The sequence below is a fragment of the Gadus morhua genome, chromosome 4 (genome assembly GCF_902167405.1).
Source record: "Gadus morhua chromosome 4, gadMor3.0, whole genome shotgun sequence".
Taxonomy (NCBI): Eukaryota; Metazoa; Chordata; class Actinopteri; order Gadiformes; family Gadidae; genus Gadus; species Gadus morhua.
The window spans coordinates 19,007,510-19,014,221 of record NC_044051.1 but is presented as its reverse complement, the minus strand read 5'-3'; positions in this window follow the sequence as shown (position 1 = coordinate 19,014,221).

Sequence of the window (6,712 nt, the reverse complement as noted above, 5' to 3'; positions counted from 1 at the left end):
AGGCCCTTCAGGAGCCTGGCCTAGCAGCTGTGTGACGTCAACGCAGCAGCGCCTTCAGCTAGCAGCTAGCTGCCGGCATCCGGCACATCGTTAAGCGTCAGTACATTAGCCTGCGTAGCGCCTAGCGCCCCGTGTAGCCCCAGAGCTGATTAGTTACATGCAACAACGCCTCTCGGTCATAAACACGTCATCGCACGGCCACGGCCTGTTCATCATTGTGACACGGGCAGGTAATGCACACCAACGCCCCCCCCCCCCCAACACACACACACACACACACACACACACACACACCACCACACGAACCACCCACCACCAGCCCGCTGAAACAAGGCAGAGGCCGAATGTTCCCTGTGATCAGGAGCCACTCTGTCAAACCAGACAGGTATATCAATGATACGTGCAACTGGTGAGGGAAAAAAAAACATGGCGTTTTGGTGGAGGCAGACACACGGACATATTGAATGTCTCAATCTCAATAAAGACCTTTTTTGATTTGTAACTGTGTAACTATAATCCTGCCGCTGTGTGTGTGTGTGTGTGTGTGTGTGTGTGTGTGTGTGTGTGTGTGTGTGTGTGTGTGTGTGTGTGTGCGCGTGTGTGTGTGTGTGTGTGTGTGTGTGTGTGTGTGTGTGTGTGCGCGTGTGTGTGTGTGTGTGTGTGTGTGTGTGTGTGTGTGTCTGTGTGTGTGTGTGTGTGTGTGTGCTTGTGTGTGTGTGTGTGTTTGTGTGTGTGTGTGCATGTATATGTATGTTTGCATGTGTATGTGTGTGCGTGTCGGCGCAAGCGTGTGTACAGTAAACCAGTGGTGCCTCTAAAGGTGAACAGCCAGCGTCGCCGCGGCCCCCCACGCAGCGTCCCCTGTGGGTCGGCCTCTCCTCCCCTGTGGGTCGGCCTCTCCTCCCCTGTGGGTCGGCCTCTCCTCCCCTGTGGGTCGGCCTCTCCGCCCGCCGTGCTTCAACCAGCGCTAATTTCCTCCGCTAATAAGGTTAGCGTTCCCTTCCCAGTCTATATGTTCTTCAAACGGCCCCGCTGGCCCCAGACCAGCGCTCCCAGTGCCAGGAGCGGATCGACACGGCGGCTGGCGGGCGAACAGTGAGCGAGAGAACAGGGAGACGGCCGAGTGCTGAGCGTTTAAACGGTTCAATCGAGCTACCTCTCCTACTACACATGTCTTGAGTTATGGAGGCCCGGCGGGTCTCACTCCCACCAGGAGCTGTACTGGTGGACGGACACGCTGTTAGAACTATCCAGAGAGGGTCCCCGTATGTGGAGAGACCGATGAAGGAGAGAGGATGGAAGACCCGGGGCCTGGGATCAATCCAAGAGTTGGATTAATCCAATCTTCAGGATTTACTAACGGATTTAGGTAAGGATTTAGGAAAATGCGCAACTCAAAGTTTTGGAAAGGAGAAAGGGCTAATGCCTGAGGAAAACATTTAAATACTGCGTGTGTAGCAATGCCGATTGGTCAAAAGGCAGCTAGGAAATGATTGGTAATTCCCCCCAATAACATAAGCCGCAATTTGATTTGAACCTACTCTGTTGAAAGTGGGTACTTCCTGCCCGTGTCAGATTTTGAATCGGCCTATCAGGTGTCGACCCGGCACCGTTGGGTGTACTGTGGTCTGACACTTCAAACCTTAGCTATGGGGGGTCCAACCATAGCCCTATTTTTCAAAAAGGCCTCTGTTGGAAAAATGCATGACATTATATATCGGTAAAAGAGGAATCGACACACAAGATAAACAGGAATTGTCAAACGTTTGGGACATTTTTCAGCTATAGATCCAGTACATTTGCTTCTGCATTTGGACCCCAAATAACGCTTCAGATTTACATGAATTGCACTAGTTTGCCCATAGTTTGTATAGAGGTCAGGGTTTTACCACGAATCGGGCTCTCTGCCACGTACGACAGTCGAAGCACTTGGCTAAAGGTTTGTGAATTTGTATTAATCCCAAGGTTGAAGTGCCTCTCCTCTCCCATTCTGCCCTCTCTCTCTCTCTCTCTCTCTCTCTCTCTGCGTGGTAACGGTGGAAAAGTGGCTTTTACACCCCCACATTCCGTCACACCGTCCTCCAACGTGAACGTTGAGATACTTTTTTTGCACAATACTCGACGTATTTTAAATCTCCTATTATACATTCATAGAGACTTCTTTAAGCGGTTACCGGTGTTAACATATCAACGATGGATCAACTTTTATACTGTCACAAATCCTGTGATCTCTAAAGACAGATTGCAGGACACAAGACAGTGGCTGTTCTTGAGATAAACACATTTTGAGTAACCGGATCGAGAAATACATAACCTGATTTGAAGTACTTCAACCAATCAGGATACAGTGTTCATGAAAGTGCAACCCCCCTAGAAATCCAACCGAGGCAGGTGATTACAATATATAGCTTTACTCCTTGCCGTGATTGGTCGAAAAGCCTTCGATCAGTGTGTCGAGCCTTCGACACACTGGCCTTTCAACAATAAAAATGGAGCCACCCTGAATGGATCAACCGGATATTATTTGCTGATTAAATTGCTGCAAAATGTATGTCCAACAAGAATTTGTGTTCACAGCACACATGTTATCCTATATATAGCCACATTGTACACACACACACACACACACACACACACACAAAGACTGACACACACACAAATAAACACACACACACCAAGAATAACGCACACACACACACACACACACACACAAAGATTGACACACACACATAAACATGCAAAGACTAACACACATGCACACACATGTAAAGACTAACACAGACACACATATACATACACACACGCACACATGTACACACACACACACACACACACACACACACACACACACACACACACACACAAACACCACACACGGATAATTGCCAAACAAAACATGCATCGCTGCTGGAGAGATGGAGCTATATTTATGAGTGTGATACTATTGCACTATATTAAGTAGGCCATCTGGAAGGGCAGGCTGACCACAGAGGGAAAGGTTTATGAAATAATTATACTGGGCAGCACTAAAACACATGCATAAGAGCTTAGCAAGTGAACCAAAAACAGGGGAAGGGGAATTTAAGCTCAGGTAGTTGTACCCATAATGTATTAATACAGTCCATTAAAAGCATCAGAGTTCAAACTGTAACCAAACTGGCAAGAAGGACAAGTCCACAGATAAAAAAATTGTAATCTCTGTTGAGAAACTAAAGACAATTATTTCAATACGATTCATTTACTGTAATATGAACGGGCTGATTTGATAATTCAATATAGACAATAAACATGAAAAGTAATATTCCTAAATAATTCTGAAAACAACGACCAGTGGGGTAAATTAACCCCAGGGGTCCCCCCCCCCCCGCGGAAACAAGGCAGGAAACAAACACTTTCAAGAGCTGATTCTGTTGTTTAAAAAGGAAGAAAGGCATGTGTGTTAAAGCAAAGCATTGTGCGCCCAGTGTCTTGTATAAACACAACCCCATGTGTTTCCCTCTAACACCATGGATGAGTCCGGAAGGGTCCATTCCCTGTCTGACGGGGGGGGGGGGGGGGGGGTCCAGGGATCTTCTGCATCCCCTGGATCATGGCTCTGTGTTCAGGTGAACGAGCTCAGGGCACATGTGCTGCACAGACTGCAGATGCCCATTACTCCTGTGTCCTCAATATGAATAGTGAATAGTGGGACTGTCCGCCGGTTACAAGGGGGGAGGAGATGAGAACACTTGGATTGATTCACTCGGATTGACGACATGGAATCACGAAAACACATCTGAGGTTTGACGGCTGGTCGTTTTTGCTGCTTTTCTGGTTCTGTTGCGTTTGTCTCTGCATTAGTATCTCTCGCCTATGTGATGCTCTCCTGCCCTAGACCTGTAGGCTAGGTTCATAGCAGAATCTGAATAGGTTAACTTCATTGATTCATTTCTACTAGCCTTCAACCACATGCTCATTGAAGAGGTGCCTAAAGATAGGATAAGAGTCACCATAGGAAACGGAGTAGGATCCACATTCTGGACCTATTGATGCACCCCATTACCTTGCAATGTTAACGTACAAACAGCTGTTGCCATTCAGCCCATTCGCTGAAGATGGCCTGACGGATGGATGTAGTGTTCCCTGCGATGTGTGACTCCACTCCGCTATCCTGAGCCCACCAGCTCAGACACAGCGCGTCGGTGGCTCCGCCTCCCTGTTGATTCGGTCACTCGAGGACAGCGAAGGGACGGCGGAGGAAGATATACGTTGAAACAGATCCTCCGAGTCCCGGGACTCCTTCAAAGTACATCTGTGAGTGTGGTCAGAGGAGTGACCCCCCCGCCCGGCAGGGGGGCCGCGCCGGTGACCCCTGGGCTGCCCGGGTACCCCCCACACACACCCTCGGGTTCCAGCTCAATGAGGGCCATTCATGCTGCTGTGTTTACTCTAGTGATGCTCCACTGGGACGTCCTGCCGTAGTCCGGCTTCTAATGGAGCGAGAGAGAGAGAGAGAGAGAGAGAGAGAGAGAGAGAGAGAGAGAGAGAGAGAGAGAGAGAGAGAGAGAGAGAGAGAGAGAGAGAGAGAGAGAGAGAGAGAGAGAGAGAGAGAGGGACAGAGAGACAGAGAGAGAGAGAGGGGGGAGAGAGAAAGAGAGATAGAGAGAGAGGAGGGGGGAGAGAGAAAGAGAGAGAGAGGAGGGGGGAGAGAGAGAGAGAGAGAGAGAGAGAGAGAGAGAGAGAGAGAGAGAGAGAGAGAGAGAGAGGGGGGGGGGAGAGAGAAAGAGAGAGAGAGAGAAAGAGAGAGGGGGGAGAGAGAGAGAGAGAGACACACACACACACATGCATGTGTAAACACAGACTCACACAGAACTCATCCAGACCAACAGACAGACAGACAGAAAGTCCAGCAGACACACAAAAAGACAGACAGACAGACAGACAGACAGACAGACAGACAGACAGACAGACAGACAGACAGACAGACAGGCAGACAGACAGACAGACAGACAGACAGACAGACAGACAGACAGACAGGCAGACAGGCAGACAGACAGACAGACAGACAGACAGACAGACAGACAGACAGACAGACAGACAGATACACAGATAGTCAGACAGATAGTGAGTGCATCAAACCATCAAGAGAGAATAAAAGATACAAGCTGGAAGCTCACTTGTGCCCAAGTGAGTGTTTACCTTTTACTCACATGTGTCCACACACACACACACAGACACACACCCGCACAGACACACACCCTAACACACTTGGGTATCCCAGAAGGACTATCTCGACTGCTCTGCCATTGGACCGTTTACATTAAACAGAGTTAGCAGCAAAATACAGTAGTGATGGTGAAGTGGAGTCCAACTCTCCTTATAGCATCAGGTTCCTAAAGCCATAATACACTTGATTCTGGAATGAGCCTCATTTCATAGACATCATAGCGAGCATTCCTTCTCTGTAATTGAAAGGCTATTCATGGAAGTTCATCAACCATACTACTTGTCATCTCGTCATAGATTAGATTTCTGTGTGATTCACCGTGGGTTCATTTAACAAGAGGAACATTTTTAAATCAACAAGCAGTTTTGTGTGTTGTGTCGAAAACGTACCCAAACTGATAACTAGCGGTTTATGGAAACACAATAACACACTCTGTGCAGCTGTGTGCGCTGGCTAATGTGAAACACAATTAACCCGCAATTCTAAGTTTAAACTGCCACAGGCAATTGAATCAATCACAAAGTTAGTTTCAGATAAAAGGTAACTTCACGACAGCTAAATAGCTCCAATATAACGAGTGGCTCTGGTCTTTGTTTCGGCCATTTTTCGTGTTTATTATTTTATACATTTTATTGCTTGATTTTGTAGAATTCAAGATATGCTTTTGATGTGGTTACACCTTTAAATGGTAAAACATGTGATAACTTACAATGAACCTATTATATATTTAGAGTAGGTTTAACTTAAGAAAAACATTATCATCCTGAATCTCATAATAAAAAACGATTATAATAAACAAATACTAATTATAATTCACTACTCTATTTTGTGTTTAAACTATTATTATTCATATATTCAGTGTGAAGTAACTTACATGGTCCAAACTTACATGGACCTGATGAAACTGAAACTATAATTATCGACTATTATAACAGAACATTCTGTAAAGTAATAATAGTGATAATAATAATATAAATTATACATAAATAAATATAAAATGGAATACAAAATAATAGTAAATAGTATCAATAAATTAAATGTATGCTTCTATGTAATTATGATTTATTTCTATATTGTGTTCATTCAAACAATGTTTGGAAACACTTTTTATTGATTTATTGAACATTCTGCAAAGTAAGAAAAGTTTCTCATTGGCAAGTCCAAAACATATGTTCTACACACTTGATTACAGTAAACCATACTATAACAGATAAACAATAGTTATCATGCTGTGTTGCATGCTTAACAGAGGAAAGGACTTGTTTACTAACGAAGATAGAAAAGCACAAAGAAGCAAAGAATGGATTTAATAGAAAACATCAAGATCAAAAACAGGGAAACATTTCATCAACCTGATCAATAATTTCATAGATCAGTAATCAATTATTTGAAAAATGTATTGGTATAGGTAAATGTACTTTGCATTATAAAAGTAGGTATTTTCAAACACCAAGTGTATTTTAATCTATTACCATAACAACAATACACAACAGAATGTCCTCTCCC